The 26,351-nt window shown below is 38.0% G+C and overlaps 1 protein-coding gene across 1 annotated transcript in view; it reads left to right on the top strand.

Annotated features, from left to right (window-relative positions):
* Positions 1-26,351, top strand: part of side (sidestep) — a 527,768-nt gene that overhangs the window by 48,947 nt on the left and 452,470 nt on the right. The window contains exon 2 of the mRNA XM_067761445.1: positions 13,742-13,815. The gene's annotated coding sequence lies outside the window, so the exon portion shown is untranslated. The remainder of the gene's footprint in view (positions 1-13,741; positions 13,816-26,351) is intronic.

Below are 26,351 nucleotides of genomic sequence, written 5' to 3'. Positions count from 1 at the left end.
GTTCCGAGAAACGGGAGTGTCTGCTAGCTTAAGACTCAAGCCAGCAGACACTTCGTGAAAACACGATCTACAACTTCCGAACGACTTGGATAATTGATATTATATTTATTGGCAATTTAATACCGCAAAAAAAAATTTAAAGCTGCGTCCGGTTCCGAGAAATGGGAGTGTCTGCTAGCTTAAGACTCAAGCCAGCAGACACTTCGTGAAAACACGACCTACGACTTCCGAACGACTTGGATAATTGATATTACATTTATTGGCAATTTAATACCGCAAACCAAAAATTTAAAGCTGCGTCCGGTTCCGAGAAACGGGAGTGTCTGCTAGCTTAAGACTCAAGCCTGCAGACACTTCGTGAAAATACGGCCTACGACTTCCGAACGACTTGGATAATTGATATTACATTTATTGGCAATTTAATGCCGCAAAAAAATTTAAAGCTGCGTCCGGTTCCTAGAAACGGGAGTGTCTGCTAGCTTAAGACTCAAGCCAGCAGACACTTCGTGAAAACACGACCTACGACTTCCGAACGACTTGGATAATTGATATTACATTTATTGGCAATTTAATACCGCAAACCAAAAATTTAAAGCTGCGTCCGGTTCCGAGAAACGGGAGTGTCTGCTAGCTTAAGACTCAAGCCTGCAGACACTTCGTGAAAATACGGCCTACGACTTCCGAACGACTTGGATAATTGATATTACATTTATTGGCAATTTAATGCCGCAAAAAAATTTAAAGCTGCGTCCGGTTCCTAGAAACGGGAGTGTCTGCTAGCTTAAGACTCAAGCAGACACTTCGTGAAAACACGACCTACGACTTCCGAACGACTTGGATAATTGATTTTACATTTATTGGCAATTTAATACCGCAAAAAAAATTTAAAGCTGCATCCGGTTCCGGGAAACGGGAGTGTCTGCTAGCTTGAGTCTTAAGCTAGCAGACACTCCCGTTTCTCGGAACCGGACGCAGCTTTAAATTTTTTTTTGCGGTATTAAATTGCCAATAAATGAGGCATAAATTATTTAATATATTATATTGTTGTTTGCTATAGTGTGTCTGCCACCTTAATAGGACCGATTTATATGTACATATACATTAGGGCGGGTCGATTTAAAAATCGCTCATTGCTCTGTGAAAATCGTGTTCTGGGGATCAAAATAAAAAAAAAATGTTAAAGAAAGTTGCAGCACAATACGCTCAGTACTGTCCGAGATTACCTCTTTCAAAACTCAATACTTTGATCTGCAATATGTATAATAGGCCGGGTCGATTTGTGGGGAGGCAAAAAAATCGCCCATTGCTCTGTGAAAATCATATGAACTGACGGCTGATATGATGATTTGAAAATTTGTAAATGCGGATAGTGAAGAAATGGACAGAGATAGGGAGTAGTAGAAAGAGACAGGTTCACTTTCTCTTTATTTGAGGAGTTCCAAAACAAAACGAAATAGTATTATAGCAGTTATAGAGAAACACATATGCAACCAAAAAATCACACGGACCACTATTTTTGAAGTTAAGGCAGATATTTGTTTGCTATTATTGCGAAAAAAAACTTTTTTATTACATTTTGGTCTGAAATCTTTTGGAACTTGCGTTTGGTCTTCTAAGTTATTGTGTTATGTGCACTTTGGTGTAATAGTATTTGCTACTTGACTTGTAGAATTAAAGATTTGAAACCATTATTTCTGCGACCATGGGGAAAACGGTTGGACGATGTGTACAATTTTGGTCATCTTACTACTCCAATATGAAGTACACGGCCCAGCTCTACGTTGCTTGTGTGTAGTCCATTAGGTAAATTTTAGGATTTTTTGAAATGTTATCGCCGGTAGGTGTTCAATGGAGTACTCTGAAGGAGTATTCCGAGCTGAAGTAGGTGATCGTGGCCCAGGACAATGTATAAAATTATTGCGTTTTGATATGAAACGTATTTTTTGGAATATTCCATAATGGCCATATTTTCAATTTTTAGTTTGCATAAAGATTATTACACAGGTTTTAAAAAGTGAATCTAACTCCCATCGATAAAAGTTGAGTGTGCGGTTATTGCGTTTTGGCTTATAACTGCTCACTTATGAACTCGTTTAAGATTAGTTACGGTTGGACTATATTTTATATTTTAAACTTTTTGAACCAGAAATTTTGGTAAGATGTTATTTATTTACACGAACGCATACATACCAACGTTAACAAGATTAATACTTGCTCATGATTTCATTATTTAAGCCTTTTGCGTACCATAAAAATCAGAGAAGTTGTTTTGCATATAAATGTACATTTCTACATAGAATAGTTTTGAAACTTTCCACAAAATTTTAAGAAATAGAAAATATTTGCAGAATGCAGTTATTTTATTGCTTATTTCTCTATAGAGAGTTTTGAACTACATATTTCCTTATTTATATGAATTTTAACCAAAAACGCTTGATGTCAAATGTTGGTTAGTTGCATATGTCTAAATCTATGTAGGCACGTGCATATGTAAGTCTAGGAGTAAAATCTAGGTGAATACTAGCAATATGTTATTACGAGGTCAAATGTTATTTTAACATCTATATCATGCAACATATGTACATATACACTTTTATAAAAATTTTCAAACTACAGACAAATTTTTCTCGAATCAATAAACACAAATAAATCATTTCAAATCTGCTTGATCCCATTGAGAGAAATATATGCAGCTAGTGTACAACGAATAGATATATTCTGTAAGACAAAATATGTTAAGGCTTTGTATAGCAACACGCACACAAATATTTGCATACCCTGATATAGATATGTATGCGGTCATGCACAGCAATAAACAACCAAACATACATAAGCACATTTAAGCTAACTGCTTTGCATATTCACTGACATACATCCTCACTCACTCACTCACTTTTCATGCATACGCAATAAATAGGGCATTGGTGATGCTGACGAAGCTGGCAATGGCAATGGCATACATGAACGCATACCACAAACACCAAAGCGAATTTCCATACGGCATAATGGATTTTCCATTTGCCAACCAAATCAGTTCAGTAAAGTACTGGACACTTGGTAGTCGTATATTTGTGCATTAGGAGTGTACTGGACTTTTGGCATACACATCAATACAAACGTGCATGCATAATATTATCCCAACAAACATCAAAAGAAAAAAATTATCAACTTTTCAAACAAAGTAACCAAATTTGTATACTCAGCTGAGCAGATCTCACAGAGTATATTAATTTTGTTGGAATAACGGTACCCCGTAACGGCATAAACTAATCGAGATAGATATAGACTTCTATATATCAAAAAGGTCTGGCAGAAAAAAAGAAATCCATTTAGCCATGTCCGTCCGGCCTTCCGTCTGTCCGTTAACACGATAACTTGAGTAAATTTTGAGCTTTCTTGATGAAATTTGGTATAGGTTGCTGGACACTCATCTCAGATCGCTATTTAAAATGAACGAAATCGGAATATAACCACGCCCACTTTTTCGATATCGAACATTTCGAAAAACCGAAAAAGTGCGATAATTCATTACCAAAGACGGCTAAAGCGACGAAGCTTGATAGGTAGGTTGAACTTATGACGCAATAAAGAAAATTTTTAAAATTTTGGACAATGGACGTGGCACCGCCCACTTTTAAAGGAAGGTAATTTAGAAGTTTTGCAAGCTGTAATTTGGCAGTCGTTGAAGATATCGTGATGAAATTTGGCAGGGGCGTTACTCCTATTACTATATGTGTTCCAAATAAAGCTCAGCAAAATCGTATGACGAACATGCCCACTTTAAAAAAATTTTTTTTTTAAGTCAAATTTTAACAAAAAATTTAATATCTTTACAGCATATAAGTAATTTATGCCAAAATTCAACTCCAGTAATGATATAGTGCAACAAAATACAAAAATAAAAGAAAATTTCAAAACGGGCGTGGCTGCGCCCTTTTTCATTTAATTTGTCTACAATACTTTTAATGCCATAAATCGAACAAAAATTCACCAATCCATGTGAAATATGGTAAAAGCATTGCGTCTATGATGATAATTGTTTTCTGTGAATATGGGCGAAATCGGTTGAAGCCACGCCCAGTTTTTATACACAGTCGACCGTCTGTCCTTTCGCTCGGCCGTTAACACGATAACTTGAGCAAAAATCGATATATCTTTACTAAACTTAGTTCAGAACTCACTTTATTTTGGTAGTAAAAATGAGCGAAATCCGACTATGACCACGCCCACTTTTTCGATATCGAAAATTTCGAAAAATGAAAAATGAACAAAAAAAAAAATGCCATAATTCTATACCAAATACGAAAGGAGGGTTGAAACATGGTGATTGGATTGGTTGTTTGACGCAAAGTATATTTAACTTTAGAAAAAACTTTGTAAAGTGGATGTGACACCTACAATATTAAGTAGAAGAAAATGAAAAAGTTCAGTAGGGCGAAATTAAAAGCCCTTGGAATCATGGCAGGAATACTGTTCGTGGTATTACATACATAAATAAATTAGCGGCACCCGGCGGATGATGTTCTGGGTCACCCTGGTCCACATTTTGGTCGATATCTCGAAAACGCCTTCACATATCCGACTAGGGGCCACTCCCTTTTAAAACCCTCATTACCGCGTTTCATTTAATACCCATATCGTACAAACACATTCTAGAGTCACCCCTGGTCCACCTTTATGGCGATATCTCGAAAAAGCGTTCACCTATAGAACTAAGGCCCACTCCCTTTTAAAATACTTTTTAATACCTTCCATTTCATACCCATGTCATACAAACACATTCCAGGGTTACCCTAGGTTCATTTTCCTACATTGCAATTTTTCCTTATTTTGTCTCCAAATCTCTCAGCTGAGTATGTAATGTTCGGTTACACCCGAACTTAGCCTTCCGTACGTGTTTTTATTTAAAAAAGTTTATGGCGGCCGCCGTGTTGTGCTGGTAGCGTACTCCGCCTACCACACTGAAATCCCTAGGTTCACGCCCCAGGCAAAGCAACATCAAAATTTAAGAAACAAGTTTTTTCAATCCGAAGAACGTTTTTCTAAGCGGGGTCGCTTCTCGGCAGTGATTTGAAAATCACTTCGAGTGTATTTCTGCAATCAAAAAGTTCTCAGTGAAAACTCATCTGCGTTACATATGCCGTTCGGAGTCGGCATAAAATATGTGGGCCCCCATAAAATGTGTGGAAGAGAAGCTCGGCCTAAAATCTCTTCGGAGGTTATCGCTACATTAAAGGTTACTTTCCAAAATTTCACTTTTATTTTAGTATGGGCACACCCAAAGACTTTATCCTTTACAAGGTTGCCAGAATTTGCGACTTTTACTCAATTTAATACAAATTTTTCGCAAGCCTGGGCGCCGAAAGATTATATTTGTATATTTTTTTCTTAGCGCTGCTAAGGCGGATTAATATGGATGCTTTGATTGCATAATTTCGCTTTAAGGCTTTGGCATTGCAGGCTCGATCTCGCTCTGTCGACCACCAATAGGTAAAAGAAAAGGTCTTTTGTTGCCAATATATAACTGTGATTCGCGACATTGGTTGCTCTGGTATATGAGCATGAAAAAAGGAAGGGATTCGAGCACAATATGTCGTTTGTCTATTTTATCCAAGCAAAAATGGATTCATGGCGAGTAGTTGATAATACTTGGCCAAAAATAAAAAATATTTTTATTAAAATTACTGTTAAAAATTATCCCAATGTAAATTTGGGTTGCACATGTATTATTTTAAGGCTTGGATTAGGGAAATTGATCCAGTAGAAGAGCTGTTTTCCCCGAAGGAAATTAAGGATTTTCATTTTGTATATTACTTACTTACTAAAGTGGCGCTTAATCGTTTAAACGGTTATGGCCGTCCAACAAGGCGCGCCAGTCGCTTCTCCGGGAGTTTAAATCGTTTTCCAACAGGTATTTCCGGCGGAGTGGGGGCCGCCCTCTTCCTCTGCTTCCATAAGCGGGTTGTTTGTATGTAGTAAAGATAAAATAAACCGTTGTTTCTGTACATAAAATTGTTTCCTAATTTTCTCACCCTTCTGTCCTTTAATATCGATCTTCTTCGCTTCATCTTAACACTGTTCCGCCGTCTTTCCCGTCCCCAATGCTACAACCTTTTTCTTCCCTTTCATATTGCTCTGCTTTTTCATATTATATTTTGTTTGACATCCCTCTATCTAATTCTACTACTCCACCTTCAAGCTTACATTTTGCTTCCAAATCATTTAATTTTCATACTTCTCTTCGGATGGCCACCGTGATGTGATGGTAGCGTGCTCCGCCTACCACATCGTATGCCCTGGGTTCACACCCCGGGCAAAGCTACATCAAAATTTTAGAAATAAGGTTTTTCAATTAGAAGAAAATTTTTCTAAGCGGGGTCGCTCTCGGAAATGTTTGGCAAGCGCTCCGGGTGTATTTCTGCCATGAAAAGCTCTCAGTGAAAACTCATCTGCCTTGCAGATGCCGTTCGGAGTCGGCATAAAACATGTAGGTCCCGTCCGGCCAGTTTGTAGGAAAAAAATAGGAACGCGACGCATATTGGAAGAGAAGCTTGGCCTAAAATCTCTTCCGAGGTTATCGCGGCTTACATTTCTATTTTATTTTCTTCGGATTCGTTTTCCTTCCCTTTTTTATTTCCTTCTTTCTTTTATCTGCAATTTTCGTTCGTGTTTTCTACTTCTTCAATCTCTCTACTTTATTCGAACAATTTCATTTTAGCAAAAACTTTGAGGTTTGAAAACCCTAAGCATTTCTTTCATGAGGGATTGATTGTATTTTTATTCCAACGTAAACAAAAACAAAACATATGACATAAATTCAATCAAGTAGTTTTGAAAGGTTTTTTTTGTAGTGAAGGGTTTTATACAAAAATAAGAAATTCTTACTCATTGCATTGAAATTATGCTCAATCCAAAAACATTTTTTTTAGGAAAAATTTTCCTTATTTTAATTAAGTGCTTTTTTCTGAGTGTATAACTATTTCCGCCACCTCTTCTACTTCCCTTTCGACACCCTTTTCCTTCTTTGTTCACACATTCTCTTCTTTTTTTTTTCTCTCACTTAATCCTTTTGTCTCTTAATCTTCCTCTCGCTTTCTCCTAAATCTCGCAAACTCGTTTTCTTTCTCTCTCTATCACTTGTGTTTCCCTCCTACTTACATACATTTTCGATTTTTTCGAAAAGATCGATCCCGGGTACACCTTCGAGGAAAAAAAGTCGACATTCTAACCTAGAAACAAAGCTAGTTAAGTATGTATTCAATAAGTTAAGCCGAATACAGCGGTAATTGGTTCACTTCCCGGAAACAGTTTCTTTTTATAATCAACAAATTTCATTCAATTCAAATAGAGTACCCCTTTGAATAAACAATGTTCGTTGAAAATGCCTGGACTCAAGTTCATGTGAAATAGAGAATGCCGAATTCCCTTAGTTCTCAATTTAATGCACGTGAAGTTAGCTAATTACCTCTGGAGAATAAAAAAAGTAATAGGTCGGTATTTTGTCGCAAATTAAGCGCTTATTTGTTGTGAAGAGGAAAAATTTGGCGCGCCGTTCCAAGTGCATTCTTTACGGTGCTCAGCTAAGCGCACGTAATTTTCGAAAAGAAAATTGTGCCTTTATTTTTTACGTGCTTTTTTGGATGCGTGATAACAATTTATTTATCATTATAAAACTCTAATTAACTTGAAACATTTAATTGCATCTTCATGAAATATCAAACTAATTGAAGTCGACATAGATTGACACACCGAAAAAAAAAAAAAAACTTTTCTAAAGATTTCTTTGTGCCACAACAAAAGATATTTACAAAATTTTCGAAGCTGCGGAGTAAGAAGCTTATGCCCATTTTAAAGCCAAATCATATTTGGTAAAAGAAAATTATAACTTAAGCGCCGAATTGATTTTTGATTCGAAATTATAATGCGGTCGAAAATATATGTAATAAACCATTTACTTAAAAATTAGCGCCAAAATTTTTTCTTTTCACAAATAAAAAGCGACTTATAGGCGGCAAAATATCTGCTAAGTCGCATTTCGGTCCGTGAAGTAAACGCCAACTGCACGTGAACTAAGCAATTCCCATAAAAAAAAAAAAAAAAAAAAAAAAAAAAAACTACTCAGAAAAGCTCGCCAATTTTTTTTCTTTTCGCACCTAATTAGCGCATAAATCCTCCAAAATACTGACCTATTAATTTTTGATCTGCCGAAGACGCTTTGCTAACTTCACATCACATTCATCTCAACATAGGCTGAATATGCTCATTTCAACTTAAGCTCAAATTAAACTCAAAATTTATTTATATGAGTTAGCCGGGGATTTCCCGTATCGCTTTAAATGCATGAAAACATTTATTTCAAGCAATTTTTAGTTTTATAATTTATTTAATAATTCGGGAAAACTTTAAACAACGTAACATCAGGACGGACAAGGCGACAGCTGTTTCTATTATACCTTGTAAATCTCTTCATAGCCTTTTCTCCCGGGAGTGGGAGTCGAACCCGCACTCCTACGATAGTTGAAATGGTTACAAACGCATTCAGCTACGTCATGCCTTAGTTGTAGTAAATTTTTTCCCAATTGCCTTCTTTCGCATATATTATCTTCTACACATCACATACTTCGTATGTAGTTATGTGATGAAGTTATGCATGTTTGTAAGGCGGTTTTCAGAGAAACTTGGTATTGTTGCTGTTTTTGTTATATTTATAGAACGTCAACGAATTAACCAGATGTTGTCTACTTATATGAGTTAACCGGGGATTGCCCGTTTATTGTTTATTGTGTTTACCTGCTCAATAAAAAATATATATTTTTACATATTTAGGTTATGCGGTCGAACAACTAAACCCCCATCTTGAGATTACTAGACATAAGTTATTGCAAATAGCACATTTGCAAACATACATACATACATTGAGAGCCTCCCTCTGTCGTCGAGTGTTGAAGAGGTTACATAAATGTTCTGAATGTCTGTAGATATGCGCCTGTTTTAAAATTTTATTGCATGCCATACCTTTAAATAATTTACATAAATACTATTTTAGTACGTTTGTTCAATTCAACTTTTACACTATTCCATTTTGTGCTTGACACATTTTGTTATGTTGATGTATAAGTTTATATATCTATATGTATATGTTTTAAATCCTACATACATATGTATGAGTATGTAAATGTTCATGGAAATGTTACAGTGAATTGTCTCTCATCTCATTTGAACTTTGGCAAACGGAAAGAATTTCGAAGATGGTTTACCTAACTTTCACCACAACTTGGAAATATGTTTATCTTTAAATAAAATGTTAAACACTAGAGATGGTATGCATCACCGAAATACTGTAAGACTTGCATTTAATTAGATGGCTATCATTCGTCGTTTTGATTTTATAAATTAACGAATAAACAAAACTTTTGACTATGGTTCCGATAAAAACAGTAAGATTTTATCGACCTTTTCGGCCCAAATCATTCAGCTGGCTTATGGCTGTTATCCACTATTTCCATTACTTACAGACATCGCTCAGAACGATGTTTAAAAAAACAAGTAAGGAAGGCTAAGTTCGGGTGTAACCGAACATTACATACTCAGTTGAGTGCTATGGAGACAAAAAAAGGGAAAATCACTATGTAGGAAAATGAACCTAGGGTAACCCTGGAATGTGTTGTTTGTACGATATGGGTATCAAATGAAAGGTGTTAATGAGTATTTTAAAAGGGAGTGGGCCTTAGTTCTATAGGCGGACGGCTTTTCGAGATATCGCCATAAAGGTGGACCAGGGGTGACTCTAGAATTTGTTTGTGCGATATGGGTATCAAATGGAAGGTGTTAATGAGTATTTTAAAAGGGAGTGGACCTTAGTTCTATAGGTGGACGCCTTTTCTAGATATGGCCATAAAGGTGGACCAGGGTTGACTCTATAATTCGTTTGTACGATATGGGTATCAAATGAAAGGTGTTAATGAGTATTTTAAAAGGGAGTGGGCCTTAGTTCTATAGGCGGACGGCTTTTCGAGATATCGCCATAAAGGTGGACCAGGGGTGACTCTAGAATTTGTTTGTGCGATATGGGTATCAAATGGAAGGTGTTAATGAGTATTTTAAAAGGGAGTGGACCTTAGTTCTATAGGTGGACGCCTTTTCTAGATATGGCCATAAAGGTGGACCAGGGTTGACTCTATAATTTGTTTGTACGATATGGGTATCAAATGAAAGGTGTTAATGAGTATTTTAAAAGGGAGTGGGCCTTAATTCTATAGGCGGACGGCTTTTCGAGATATCGCCATAAAGGTGGACCAGGGATGACTCTAGAATGCGTTTATACAATATGGGTATCAAACGAAAGGTGTTAATGAGTATTTTAAAATGAAGTGAGTGTCAAATTAAAGGTATTAATAAGAATTTTAAAAGGGAGTGGTGGTAGTTGTATATGTGAAGGCGTTTTCGAGATTCCGACCAAAATGTGGAACAGGGTGACCCAGAATATCATCTGCCGGGTACCGCTAATTTATTTATATATGTAATACCATGAACAGTATTCCTTCCATGATTCCAAAGGCTTTTGATTTCGCCCTGCAAAACTTTTTCATTTTCTTCTACTTAATATGGTAGGCGTCACACCCATTTTACAAAGTTTTTTTCTAAAGTTATATTTTGCGTCAATAAGCCAATCCATTTACCATGTTTCATCCCTTTTTTCGTATTTGGTATAGAATTGTGGCATTTTTTTTCATTTTTCGTAATTTTCGATATCGAAAAAGTGGCCGTGGTCATAGTCGGATTTCGGCCATTTTTTATACCTATACAAAGTGAGTTCAGATAATTATCTGGACTGAGTTTAGTAAAGATATATCGATTTTTGCTCAAGTTATCGTGTTAACGGCCGAGCGGAAGGACAGACGATCGACTGTGTATAAAAACTGGGCGTGGCATCAACCGATTTCGCCCTTTTTCACAGAAAGCAGTTATTGTCCTAAAATCTAAGCACCTACCAAATTTCACAAGGATTGGTAAATTTTTGTTCGACTTATGGCATTAAATGTATCCTAGACAAATCAAATGAAAAAGGGCGGAGCCACGCCCATTTTGAAATTTTCTTTTGTTTTTGTATTCTGTAGCACCATATCATTACTGGAGTTGAATGTTGACATAATTTACTTATATACTGTTAAGATATTAAATTTTTTGTAAAAATTTCACTTAAAAAATTTTTTTTTTAAGTGGGCGTGGTCGTTCTCCGATTTTGCTAATTTTTGTTAGGCATAGATATAGTAATAGAAGTAACGTTCCTGCCAAATTTTATCATGATATCTTCAACGACTGCAAAATTACAGCTCGTAAAACTTCTAAATTACCTTCTTTTAAAAACTTGTCCAAAATTTTACTTATTTTCTATTCTGCGTCATAAGTTCAACCCACGTACCAAATTTCATCGCTTTATCCGTCTTTGGTAATGAATAATCGCACTTTTTCCATTTGTCGAAATTTTCGATATCGAAAAAGTGGGCGTGGTTATAGTCCGACACCTACCTTGGCACTGAACGTCATGCTGAACATATACCCAGTAGATATTGCGGGAAAGGCGGCCGCGGCAAGGTCGTTGGTCAGACTTCGTGATATGGGATATAGACTTTCTGACCGCGGACACTCTAGCCTTCTTACCAGTTTCGACTTCATCCCGGACAGAACGGACTACTGTATGCCGATAACTGCTCCCTATACAACCTTCACCCCAGTTATTCCAGAGAGAGAGGATTGGGAAGAGGAATTATCTAGGGCATGGGAACGGTTAACTTCTTCACGGATGGATCAAAGCTGGATGGAAAGGTTTGTGGGGGGGTCTTTTGTCAAGAGCTAAATTTAAGCCGCAAGTTTAAGTTGGCTGATCACTGCAGTGTATTCCAAGCGGTATAACTGAACCGGATGAAGATGGCTGTAGGGATTTCGGGATCCCGCTGGCCACCTGTGGATTGCTCCTCCATAGCTGGGCCTCGAATCAGCTCAGCAAACGTTGGGTGGATACCACGTCTTGCAGGGTAGCAAGATCTTTCTGGTCAAAAGTGGATGGCAGGAGGTCTGCTGAAATAATTGGGTTCACTAAGGCTCACCTATCAATGGTCATTGGGGTTTTGACAGGGCACTGTCCCATGGGTATCCATGCGGTACATCTCAATATACTGGAAACTCCATCCTGCTGCAGCTGTATGGAGGATGATGAGGTGGAATCTTCAAATCACTTTATGCTTGATTGTCCAGCTTTTGCCAGAACTAGGCGAAAGTACTTCGGTCGCGACTCACTTGGATCTCCCGAGGATATATCCAAAGTTGAGATCGGTATCCTTCGGAGCTTTATCGTTGCTACCCAACGATTCTCTAGGTAGCTAGATCTAAGTCACCGTTATTTTTTGGATATGTGGTATCACAACGGACCTTCGTGTTGTCCAAGTGAGCTATCCTTATCAGGGCAGCTACCACCTAACCTATCCTATCCTATAGTCCGATATCGTTCATTTTAAATAGCGATCTGAGATGAGTGCCCAGGAACCTACTTACCAAATTTCATCAAGATACCTCAAAATTTACTCAAGTTATCGTGTTAACGGACGGATGGACGGACGGACATGGCTCAATCAAATTTTTCGATACTGAAGATTTTGATATATGGAAGTCTATATCTATCTCGATTCCTTAATACCTGTACAACCAACCGTTATCCAATCAAAGTTAATATACTCTGTGAGCTCTGCTCAACGGAGTATAAAAAAGAAAGGCGGGAGCACCAAGTACTCGTGAAGTTCGATGTGCAAACATACAGGTATACGAAAACCTACAAAACAATAAATGTGACCAGGCCTATGAAAAGGTGGCTTATGACTCAAAAAAGATATTGCGAGAAACAGCATTTCTTCAGGACGTTTGTGCTCTTCTTTTTTTTTTTTTTTTTGAGTTATAAGCCACCTTTTGATAGGCCGGGTCACAAATAATAAATAAATGTAAGGTGCGAATAACCTTCGAAAAGAATTTTGAGCGACCTTCCGTTCCAATTTGCGTTGTGCTCCTTTTAATTTTTTCTACGAGACCGGACCTACATGTTTTGTGCCTACTTCGAACGGCATCTGAAAGGCATACGAGTTTTCACCGAGAAGTTTTCATTGGAGAAATACACTCGGAGTGCTTGCCCGCTTACAAGAACTATCTAAAATCTAAAATTTGGATGTTGCTTTGCCCGCGGCTTAAACTCAGGATCGGCGGCGTGGTAGGCAGAGCACGCTACCATGACACCACAGCGGCGTTAAGTTAAATTATGCTTTAATTTTAAGGTACCCTGCGTTGCAAATAAAACATAAACTAAAAGTTTTCTTAACAATTTTTCACGCTGAATACTGCTTGGTAGTCAAAAATATTGCACGATATCGCCTTTTGGAAAAATGGGATGGGAGGTATAAAAATTTGTGTACTTCGCACATGCTTACTGTGGTTGGGGTAAAATTCAGTACCTTGGTTTTTCACTTTTTAACAACCTAAAGAAATTAATGTCATTTGTATGTTTGTAACTCTTTTATACCAAACAATAGGGAAAAATATTACGAACACGCATGGGTAGCCGTCTCTTCAGGGGGTTGTACTGAATTTTCGGTGAAAATTTTAAAAAATTCTTTGGTTAGGACCTTCGTTTATTGAACTAACGATATGTTTGTGTTATGAGATATCGAATATTAAAATATATTTTTTATTTTTCCAGAAATCCCACTCGACAAGGTGCCTAATTAATGAGCTTGGATTGCTAATTGCACTGGTCCACCGCTAAAGTAAATTGTGAGTATGTTTTATTGTTGGCTATTTTTGGTTGTTTGGTTTCTTTCTACCATAATGTCGCTCAGACATCTTTTTATTATAATTTTATTTTTCAAATGGTGCATTGTAACGTATCGGGATAAATATGGACCTACATATATAAAAATATTAAGAACAAAAACTAGAATTGATTAAGTCTTGCTCGCCCGTCCTTCTGCCCGGGTCGACTGTGCGCAAAGAAAAATCACAATAGAATTTCCGAAAGAAAGTGGTCAAAAACAATCGAAAAATTATTTCGAAACAAATCCTGAAACTGTACAGAGATATTCCCGAAATAATCAGGAATTATCTCGAAAACATTCCCTAAACCATAAATCCAAAATAGTCTGAAAACTTTTTAAATATTTCCGAAATGGTCCTGAAAACCATTCCGAAATAGTCTGTAAATAGTTCTACCGTAATCCTTCGATAGACGTGAATCACACAATCCTGAAACCGTGCCGAAATAATTCGAAAGTAATCTAGATATAGTCTCGAAACGTGTTCGGACACATTCCCGAATAGTGTCAAATTCTTCCCAAAATCATACCGAAATAATTCCAAAATAGCTTTGATATGATTCTAGAACAATCCGAAAACTATCCCAACTTGCCAAAAAAGCTCCAAAAGAAACCCTATAATCCGCAAATAGCCTGAAATAATGATCTCGAAATAATGCCTAACTAACAAAAAAACTGACTACTTTTCCAAAAAATATTAGGATAGGCTTGGCAATTGGCATTGGTACAAAAGGTGTAATGTGACCTGTATAGTACAAAATATTATTAAGCTGAGATAAATACATTTACAGTTATGTCAATTTCTAAAATTAGGGCTGGGATGGGGAGGAATGGGAGCGCTTCACAGCTCATTTTTACAAAATTGCTTCGTGGCTTTGGCCTTTATTTACAGTGTTTTCAAAGCCCATAATGTACTACGGGGTCCTTGTTAGGGTGATAGCCACACAAAAAAAAAACCTTTTCAAAAATTCAGAGCAGGTCTGCAGGCTAACCCCGACGGCTGCATTGTATGCCATTCTACACATTCCACCTTGGGACCTGGTGGCAAGGAATGCAGTGAGGCTCTTTGCCTCTAGGCAGCTTGAGCGCAAACTATACGGCCATATAGCATCACCAATTGATGGTCGTCTTGGAGGTGAATGGTTGGCCCAATGTTGCCCATAAGGCAGCTGAAAGAGGTGAAGTCTGCGGTATACTGTACTGATCCGTGAATAAACAGATCCTCCAATCACCAGATCACTGTTTTCGAAATGAAGTCGTAGCCGTAAAAATAGCTTAAACTGCAGTCGCGTCAGCTTTTTTATTAAGGCAAAAATTTCGTGTAAGTGATCCATGAAAAGCATACATCTATTTTAAGTCCTAGGGTATATGGGAATAGATGAGAATGAAAAAACGGATTAGCTAGTGAAAAACGGCGTATCCCTCGTACCTTGTCTAATAGACATTCCAACCAGATTGGGCGGGATTAAGAAAAGGTGAGAATTGTACATGTATTTATTTATTTATTTATTTATTTCAGTCTACTGATTACAAATATTACAGACTAGAATAATTAATAGTTTAATAACATTTTTGGTTCTGAATTTAACATTTTCAAATAAATATTGTAAATAAAACAAGTTTGAACATATAAGAGCTCACATTTAAATCTGTCACCTCGGAGTATTTGTTAGAAAGACGAACACATCTTGCAATCGGCTCATTCATCGAGTAGTTGGTTCTACTAACTGAGTCGACAAACAGACGATTACTTCGTAACATTCGCGGGGGTATATATACGTTAAATAAGATCTTTAAATCATCACAGTCAATATTGTGGTTCACCACATTATACACAAATATTAACGAGTTATAAATTCGTCGGTCATGCAAAGATTGCAATTCTAGAAGTTTTCTTCTACTTATATAAGTTGGAGGACCATCTTCATAGTTGACTCTATATAAAGCGAATTTTTTGATTACTTTCTGAACTCTTTAAATTTTGTCGGAATATACATCGTAATATGGATTCCATATAAGAGAACAATATTCGAGGTGACTTCGTACAAGAGCAGTATATAGAGATTTTATGGTATAAGGGTCTTTAAAGTCCCCTGCATTTCTTTGAATAAAACCTGTCATTGCAAACGATTTGGACACAATGAAATCAATATGCTTCCTGAACGTGAGCTTTGTGTCAAGGATCACTCCTAAATCTTTAATGTTGGAACAGGGAGTGAGAACATGTTTGTTCAACTGATAATTGTAAAGAACTACATTAGTGATACGAAAAAAAATTTGTTGATATTTAAGTAAAGGTGATTTGATGTACACCAAATCTCAAAAGTTATCAACTCGCAGCAAAAGTTTAACATCATCGGCGAACATCAAACATTTTACAAACTTGAGGTGTGAATGTAGATCATTTATGAACAATAAAAATAACAATGAACCACAGTGGGTACCTTGGGGAATACGGGACCATGCGTTTACATAACTACTCGAAGTGTCTGAACCCACGTTTACGAATAGTTTTCTACCACTAAGAAAATTATAGACATATTTTAGAAGTAAACCAGTAATGTCATAAAGCTTAAATTTATGTAACAGGTTAACATGGTCCACCTTGTCAAAAGCTTTAGAAAAATCTGAGTATATGGCATCTAGTTGGGATTGGTAATTGAATGCCCTTACGATCTCATGGGTGGCTAAATGTAAATTCGTGCATGTGGATCTGCCTGGCATAAAACCATGTTGACAGTTTGTAATCGAGCTCCGTACTTGCAGGTAAAGTATCGATAGAATAATAGTGTCGAACAACTTGGCCAGAGTACTTTGATTTACTATAGGCCTATAACTGCATATCTTATTTCGGTTCCCTGATTTGAAAATGGGGTGTACACCTTTAAAGCATCGATGAAAATACTACTGCAAAGACAAGCATTAAAAATGCGAGATATTGGGCCTACTAAAGATTTAATGCAGGACTTGAAAAAGGCCGGGCAAAAACCCTCACTATCCGAATTTGTTTGGAACTAAAGTTAAAATAACGTGCGGGAAACGTCATTATTGTCAACAACAAATTCCGATATTTGTGGTAAAGGTGGTGACGGAAAACCGGGAAGGGTTGGTTGTCATACAACTCGTACACTCCCTGAAAAAATTCAGCAAACAGTCATGTGTGTTATCAGAGGATTTACCATTATAAGTAAAAGTAGTTGGAAAACCATTGGTCTTCCTTTTAGAATTTATATAATGCCAGAAATATGAGGGATTAGATTTAAGTCCTGATTCAACATTAAACATGTACTGTTTAAATAAGAAATCATGAAGGCAGTCAAATGTTCAAATATACGTTAAAGTGTCAAAGATCATGTGTAGGTCTTACAACGTTAGATAAACATTCGTTAAGAAGAGAGGACTGTAGGCTTATGACTGCCTTCTGGTATCACCTGCGTTTATGTTCGACATTATCAGTGATAGGAGAAGGAAGTGCGTTGTCTGGCTAAGACTTCGTATTTGGGACTGCTACAGCTATCAGGTCTAAAAGCAGCAAGTGTCAAGAGTTCTAGAAAGCTTCTTATATTTGCCAAGAGGGCAGAATTATTTTATAACATATTCTAATTTTTGATATGGTTTTTCAGTTTGGTCGTTAAGCAAATTTCTAATAACACTATAGACTCATTCAGTCTATGTCAGGTCATCACCGACCGGCCAGTTCAACTTTACCTAACCTAGATATGTTAAGAAAGAGGAAACACCTCAACAATAACTGTATACTTTCTCAGATCTTATAACTATTTTATCATATGTTAAACTCCTTTCCTTTAAACCCTCAATAATGCATATTATCATTTATTTCAGCGTTAAAGTAGTTTACGATGTTAACTATTATACATACATATATGTAATAGTGTGAGAAAAAGTCATCAATAATTGTCAAATTGGTTGCGGTAAAATCTAGCAACCAAAATTTTTTAGCATTGTCAATAACATTCACGCATACACTCACCCAAACACGCGCTCAGATTCCTACTAGCTCACTGAAACACCCTTTCTCACTCACTTAGACCCATTCTCACAGTAACTTACTCACTTAAGTTAGTTAACGATGATATAAAGTTTTGCCAAACGCCGCCATGCAATGAAACTTTATGCACACATAAATGTGACAGCGACGTGACAGCAGTTATGAAGATAATGACAAAAACAACAGTCAATAATAAATCAACTCACAGCTTGTAGGAAGATGCTTGTCAAGCCAACATGCAGACAGGCCGACACACAAGACTGCCCTAAAAGACAAGACGGCGACAGGCATTTTTTTGTTTGGATATATTTTTTTTTTGTTTTACTGTTTTTATTTTAGCTTTTTGCTCTTTTTTTTGTTGCAGCTCAGCAGTCAAATTTCTACATAAGTAACCTTACACTCGTTTAAATGAATCTCCTCCTATCACAGAGCTATTGTATATAATGAGAAATAAACATATGTTTTTCATGAGCTTCCTTACGAAAATTAAAATTGACAGATGACGTTTAGTGTTTGGCATTTGACGATGCGACATAGCAGAGTTGGTAGTTATCTGGTGAAAATAAAGAGGACGCGGAAAACTGCAAATGAGAAGTTTAAAAGTGGGACAGCATTTGCATAAGCTGAAATATGGAAATAAATTGAAATTTTTGTGGTTTATTATTTGTATACCCAGATGTGAATTTAACATTTTTTGATTACCAGAAACTTGCAATAACAAAATTGTAAAAAAAGGTTAGCAGAAGTATGGAAACAGTGTGTTCTATAACTTATGGTCTTCAGGTTCAATCCTTCTTGATACCATCAGGATTAACTAATTTGATTTACTCATTCTTGTTCAAAGTTGGTTTGGTCAGTTATGTCCACCATGGCTGAAATTAAGGCTATCCACAGCCATACGGCACCTTTGTTTAACTCTTCCTTAAAACTATACGAAGTCTGAGCTTTATTCCATATATAAACTCAAATAAAAATTGGTTGAGTATTACTAGGCGAAAGTATTATTAGTTAACGGCACCACTGATTAAAACCCTCCTCTAAAATTGCAAAGTGCAATGCGTTTTTATTTAGGAGCCGTGCAACTAGTTTGAGTCGATTGTCATTGCTAAATATGTCGCAGGTCCACTCTGTGAAGTTCAGCTTTAAGCTTAAGTAAACTATATAAGCTACCTCTGTGAATTGCCATCACGCCCTACATTGAATGCCACTGTCGATGATAGGCCTGCGAGCAGTCAAGCTACAATTTACAGGAAAGAGAAAGAAAATTTCAAGACTTAGACGTTTTCCAAAAATTCTACCTCGATGACTTCACATGGGTCAAGCTGCTCAGGCTGGTCGACCGCACCGTATCTCGAAATGCGATCCTCAGTGGCGAAGGTATGTTCAAGCAAATGAGAGATTTTGAATTCTCCACTCGGCTTTTAGTGAGCGCGACTCTCCAAGAGAAATCTTTAATTTGCGATCAGTGGGTAGATTTTTGACCAACTATGAAGAGAATTGGTGCAATGCTTCGGAAAACAAGGACGTTGTCTTTATTACCTAGGTGCATATGTATTGTTGTGCCGCGCAAATAGAACAGAGTCGCTAAGCTAAAAAAAGGAAACAAGAAGCAGAAATGAACTGGTACGAAGAATGCCGTCTTAAAGGTTTGATATAAGATATTCATAAGCGAAATTCTTGAAAACGAGCGCAGGCTTCCAAAAGTGAGCTTGGGTATGACCTGCGTAATCCCTCGGAATGGCAATCTCGCGATACGCTCCAATCATCGCGAAATCAATTGACATACGATCGCATACAGCGTGTTGTGGGAAAGACCGATACCCAGAGTTAAGTCATTAATTAGACCTTTTCAGTGCGTCTTTAAAAAAAGAAAGCCTATATCGACAAGATTTCACGTTATGTAAACTCTTGTAAAAGCCCCATTATAAAAGATTCGATATCGTTTGTTTTCCGACTTTAAAGTAGTTTTTTTGAGGCCAAAAATGAGCTGGCTCTTTCGCGAGTAACACCAAGACCTCTGTAGAGAATGAAAAATATATATTCGGGGCAAAGAATATCGAATACCATTTCGAATAAGGCGACTACTTTTCCTTCAGTTTATTTGCCTTGATACTAGGGTATTTCAACCGCGGCAGATCTGATCCTATAATTTTTATACCTTTGGCTTTTCGAATAATAAAAAAACAAAGTACAAAAACATGATTTCCACAAAGAAAGAATAGTCGCACTCGCTCTCAAAACTGCGAGAGACTTCGAATGTTCAAAACTGTTGTAAGTGTACTGAACACAATAAGAGGCGAGAGCTTTAGACCACTGATTGACCGAAAGGCTTATGACGACAAATACAAATACACCAGACAATAGCAGCACCGATTGATTAGGTACTAAGACATTGATGGCAGAACGGAAGCAGACGTATGAGAAAGGTGGCTCAATTGCATCGCATTAGGAAGATGCATCATATAGGTTAAGTTTTGATGTGGGAACAGCCATCATGTCAACAAAGTTGTATTATGATTGCTGGTGCAGCAGGGTATACAAATAAAAAGTGAAAGAAATTGTTCGCAGAAACTCATGCACAGCAGTAAAACGTTCAAGAATCCCTCAATTTTAAGTGGGAAAAAATCAAAAATAAATTATAAATTAACTTTTGGAATTTGAGTATGTACATTGGGGTGATTCAAATCCAAAATCAATGGCGTATTTGTTCAGTCTTGTCCTTCAAACGGTAATACTATAGTTAGGCATAACTTTTAGAATTTATAAGAAGCATATTGATAAAGAGAGACAAACAGCCAAAAGTTGCCGCCAGTCCTACCGAGGAAAACTCAACACAGCATTTACGCCTTGGGAAGAGAATTCCCAAGGATACTGATCGTAACATGCAAGAAGTGGGAGAGGTTGAAAAGGGCCTCGAAAGCCTTGAACCAAAAGAGAAAGAGGAAGATGCAGTCGTTAAGACGGAGGGGGGGGGGGGGGGGGGGGACAAACAAACCAATGATGCCGTGATTCTTACAGATAAACCTCCAATACAGTAAATTGGCGTCGAGCGAAATTCTCCTAATGCTTGAGGAGGATTCGTTTGACTTGGCGGTGATCCAGGAGCAGGGGAACTCATCGGAAGGAGAGGTTTGAGGCCTCGGCACGCGGATTTTTTGTTTACGATGCGCAGATGTAAGAAAGGGTGCGAGCCGTCTGGTAGAGTAATGAGCATGCATTTATCCTGGCATACTGCTGTATGGCCAATACTGCGCAGGCATCACCGGGGGAGTGCAAGAGGCTAGTGGAAGAGGAAGGACGCAAAGGTTGGTTGACCCTAGGCGTGGCGCAACTGCGCATCACAATACGTTGGAAGGAGTGGATAGAAAAGATAGAGGCGAGTCTATATTTGGTTATGGATTGCAAAACAATTTCCATATAGTCAGCAGGGTTATTGTCCCTTCATTAGTTGTTCTGACATGTAGGAATGTTCCTTATATTATATCGATCTCTGAACGTGATATATCAAGGTATGATTGGAGAGTCATTGATGTACCCTACTTGTCCAACCATGGCTACATAAGATTCAGTATCGCTAAATATTAAGAGAAAGAAGGAACCAATAGAAAGTCTAAGTCAACGAACTAGACCAAACTCCAGAAATATGTGGAAACTAAAAAGGCACAACCTAAAGACGCTTATGACTGCGTATAGACGCGTCCCAAGGCAGTTTGTTATATGTACCGGATAGACTAGGGATTTTTCCCGACCAAGGACTGTCATTTCAGTATAACCCAATTTAATTTGTTGCGTCTCTCCCACAAATTGTCATCCTCACAACAGCTCCTTGCAGCGGGACTGCTCCATATTCTCTTGCTCCGGGAAGGTATCGAAACCAATTCGGGTCCGTCTCCTGACCCCGGTCCTGTGAAATGGTTTTGCTGCGTCTGCCGGAAAAGAATATTTTTAGCACGGTCATACTCTTGTCAGTGTGTCTCGTGTAAGGGATGGTTGCATCGGACAGATTGTTCTGGGCTATATCCCAAAACCAGACGCCCACGTAACTTATATAAATCTTTTGTGGCTCTTGCTTTTCACGCTAAAGGGCGTTCCGTAGTCTACGGCTTAGTGCTCATTACCACTTACAAAGCAATTGGCAAACCGATTGCATGCTACGCGTCCTCTATATGGTCGCCAAACATAAATACTACTCACTGGAAGAAGCTGCAGGCCTGCCAAAATACTGCTACCAGTACCGTCACGGGCTGTCTTCTATGTCCCCAGCAAACCACCTACATAATGAGGCGAGAATACTCCCCATCAGGGAGAGAAATGAGATGCTAACCAAACAGTTCCTGTTGAATACCCAGAAACCTGGGCATCCCAACAGACATCCGATTGATGAGCCAACAACGCCCAGCGGCTTAAGGAGTCATCTCCGTAAGCATTATGCTTTGTTCCAAGCAAATCATAAGAAGAAGAATTTGACATTTGTTTTAGCTAAGGGTGTTGGCATACTTTGCAACTGAAGTTATTTTTCTCACTGGTTGGTAAATTTTCTAACATTTTTTGCAATTAAAAACTGCAATATAAATCGAATACGACACAAAATATGTTACCGAGTATTTTGCTGCATAGGGAGAATGTTTATAACAGTGCTTCGCCAAATTTTGTATGTGAATGTGTAAGACGTAATAAACTTCAATAGCCAAGTCTGAAGTTCCTTCATATTTAAAAACGCAACATCTTGGTTGATTGTGGCGAGGTTATTGGAATGCATAAGCTTGTGCTAAACGCATCTATATGAAAAATGTCATTGTGCCGCCTCTAACACCCCTCTCATTATGGTCCACCCCTGTTGAAACTGCAAGTTTCCTTGGACTCCCGTTAGAGGATATTGATGACAATTTGTGATCGGTCGCAGCTATTGGATGCGGCGAAGCACTGCTACAACAACAACAACAACAACTGCGTGTAGCAGAGCTTGCCCTCTAAGAATATTCAAAGGAAAAACAAAGCTGGCCTGGTGAAGCAAAGAGCTTAGTCGCGGAAAGTTAGGCGTGCAGGCAGCAGTGCAAGGATCGGTTGAGGATCTTCGAGCGTGCAATTTCCAGAGCTAAAAAGGTCTTAACGAAAAATTCCGGTGCAAATCTCCAGCGAAACAGCGTGGTTGAAGGAAAGTCCTAGCAAAGGGAAGTATGTTGCAGAAACTAATAAAGAATGAGAACGAAGAATGACCACGTAGTAATGAAGAGTCCTTTGAAGTGCTTTTCGACATCCATTTTCCATCAGGGTATGATTCAGAAGGGACAGCAGATAGCTCTTTCACTTCAATCACAAAGCAGATAGATACTTGGTTACCCATACCAAGATCGAATGGGCTGTGAAAACTTTCAACAAGTTTGAAACGCCGGTTCCAAGTGGAGTAGTGGGATCGTGGAATGGCTTTGAATAATGTTCGATGGGTGCGTAAGACTGCTACCTGCTATTGGAGAACTGCTCGAATATTTTTCATACAGATAGATCGGCTGCATGTTAAATTTCAGAAAGATTACTTCGCAATAGGGATTTTATGAGGCCAGAAAATAAGTGGACAGGGGCACGCCGAAGGGCGGGGTATTATCGACAATTTAAAAAGTGGAGGGGCAAACCAAAGAAAACGATTTGTGGCCACTTCAGAAAAAGGGAAAACCTGTATGACGGAAAAACTATACTTTGTGGTCATTTGAAGTGGTCAAAAGTTAAACTGACTTTATGACCGTTGACATTATGCCTCACCTCCGTCGAAGGCATCACGTGTAAATTTTTATTGGGATCGGTGATGGTTAACGTGAGCCGTGACACGGTAGTCAGAACTTTGATACGCTTTAACCGTCCTCAGTGGGGTCTAAAATATATATGTATATTACTAGCTTATGCCCGTGGGTTTAACCCCTCGTTTCCATAAAAATATGCAAAATAAAGAAGAAGGTTGTGTATTTGCGAATTTAGGTACTGCTGAAACCATAGGATATACAGTATTTATTGCAATATTATTTGGAGTATAATAAAAAGATTTTTTGATGAGCCAACTCTGAAGAAGGCTACCTGTAATTGGCCATAGGTGAAACATGAGTTTGTAAGATTGAATCCTACTACAACTAATGACTGTCCTTGAGCTTTACTGATAGACATTGCGAAAACTAACCTAATAGGAAATTTGAGGTGTTTAAAATTGGAAGGCATATCTGTCGGTATTAATAGAATCCTTGGTATGAAAACTTTGTTGTTTTCGAAATTTCCCGATAAAATTATATCCTCAGTGGCATTCGGTAAAAGTTTTGTTATGAGAAGTCTTGTCCCATTACATGAGCGCGGAGGATCCAAATTACGAAGCATAATTATTATGGACGCTTTCTTAAGGATCAACCGATGAGGAGCAATTCCTGATGGTTTCAAGGAGTTAAGAAACTCAACCGGATAATGCACAGCTTGCGATTCTTCGACGACTATGTCAATGGATTGATTAGTTGTATCCTATATAGAATATGTAGACAGACAGAAGTTAACAAACATTTTTAATGGCGGCAGATTACTAAACATCCAAGCGGACTAATAGCCAAACTCAAGTCTGAAGTAACCTAATTTTGTACGGCAGCAATAGTTCTGAAAAATCCCATTTGTAGGGAAGGTGCCACGCCCGTTTTCCCCAATTCCACATTTTGGTGGAGGTTGTTGTTGTAGCGATAAGGTTGCTCCCCGAAGGCTATGGGGAGTGTTATCGATGTGATGGTTTTTTGCCGGACACAAATCCGGTACGCTCCGGTACCATAGCACCATTAAGGTGCTAGCCCGACCATCTCGGGAACGATTTATGTGGCCACATTAAACCTTCATGACATTCCCTCCCTCCCTATCCCCAAGTTCCAGGAGGAGCTTGGGGTCGCCAGAGCCTCGTCTGTTAGTGAAACAGGATTCGCCGCGGATAGGTGAGGTTGACAATTGGGTTTGGAGAAGCTATATATTGCGCTAGCAACCTGAAGGGTTGCGCTTCACAGCCCCTTGAATCTGGTATTTGAGTTGCTTCTTACGACAGGCATACCTACGCGGGTATATTCTGATCCCCTAACCCGCTGGGGTGGAGGTGTTAGGACTTCGTATAGCTCCTTACTAATTTTTATTATCCTATCATTACTACAACCAGAGATATGCAGTATGATATATTCTATTTGTATGAGGGGTGTCACGCCCCTTCCCCTTCACCTTACATTTTCTTGGAGGTGTTAGGGATTGACCACCATATAACTCCTTACTGAATTTCAATGTTCTAGCGTGAATAACTTTATAGTTATGCAGTAAGAAAAATTCTATTTGTATGGAAGCACGACACCGCTTTTATGTATGGAACGTTTCTAGTGAGCTATGCAAATTTGGTTGTGATCGATCGATCCGTTTAGGATGCAACCCGATCTATACCTACATATATACATAATTTGAATTTTTTATATATACAGATGTCATTGACTATCGTAATATCGTTTAACGGGGTAAGACCAAAATAATTAGATAGAAACAACCCTAATACAGGCATATATAAAAACAAAACAAGTAAGGACTGGAATGTCTTCGGCTGTGCAAGACTTCATACCTTTCATGAATGGGGCTGAACAATAATCTTATCCCGTTCGTAATTCCAAATAATCGGATGTATGTATAAGATAAGAAAAATATAGTGAACAGATGTACATACCTAAAGGATTTTTAAGATAAATATAAAACAAAAATGGCAAAAAACCCCCTTATCTGAACGATCGGTTGTATTGGATATATATTATGTATAGCTTCGATCGAAATGATTTTTACAGGAAATCTATGATATACTCGAATATATATCACCAAGATTCACGTTTTTATATTGGAAATTAAGGGAGAAATTGCCAAAAATCTTTCTATCTGAACGATCGGTTGTATGGGATATATACTCTATATAGCTCCGATCAAAGTGATTTTTTCAGAAAATCTTCTATGATATATTGGAATATATATCACCGAGTTTCAAGGTTATAATTTCTAAATTAATGGAGAAATGGCCACAATCGTCTTATCTGAACGATCGGTTGTATGGGATATATATGTTATAGGGGTCCGATCCTGCCGTATCCGACAAATGTCTAATATAATACAAAAATACATCCTTGTGCCAAATTTCATTGAGCTATCTCAACCACCGTGGTGTGATGGTAGCGTGCTCCGCCTACCTCACCCTATGCCCTCGGTTCGCACCCGGGCAAAGCAACATCAAAATTTTAGAAATAAGGTTTTTAAATTAGAAGAAATTTTTTCTAAGCGGGGTCGCCCCTCGGCAGTGCTTGGCAAGCGCTCCGGGTGTATTTCTGCCATGAAAACCTCTCAGTGAAAACTGATCTGCCTTGCAGATGCCGTTCGAAGTCGGCATAAAACATGTAGGTCCCGTCCGACCAATTTGTAGGGAAAATCAAGAGGAGCACGACGCAAATTGGAAGAGAAGCTCG

Source organism: Eurosta solidaginis, chromosome 1 (assembly GCF_040869045.1).
Source record: "Eurosta solidaginis isolate ZX-2024a chromosome 1, ASM4086904v1, whole genome shotgun sequence".
Lineage (NCBI taxonomy): Eukaryota > Metazoa > Arthropoda > Insecta > Diptera > Tephritidae > Eurosta > Eurosta solidaginis.
Note: the sequence above shows the minus strand (reverse complement) of the source record. Positions and strands in the feature narration are given on the sequence as shown.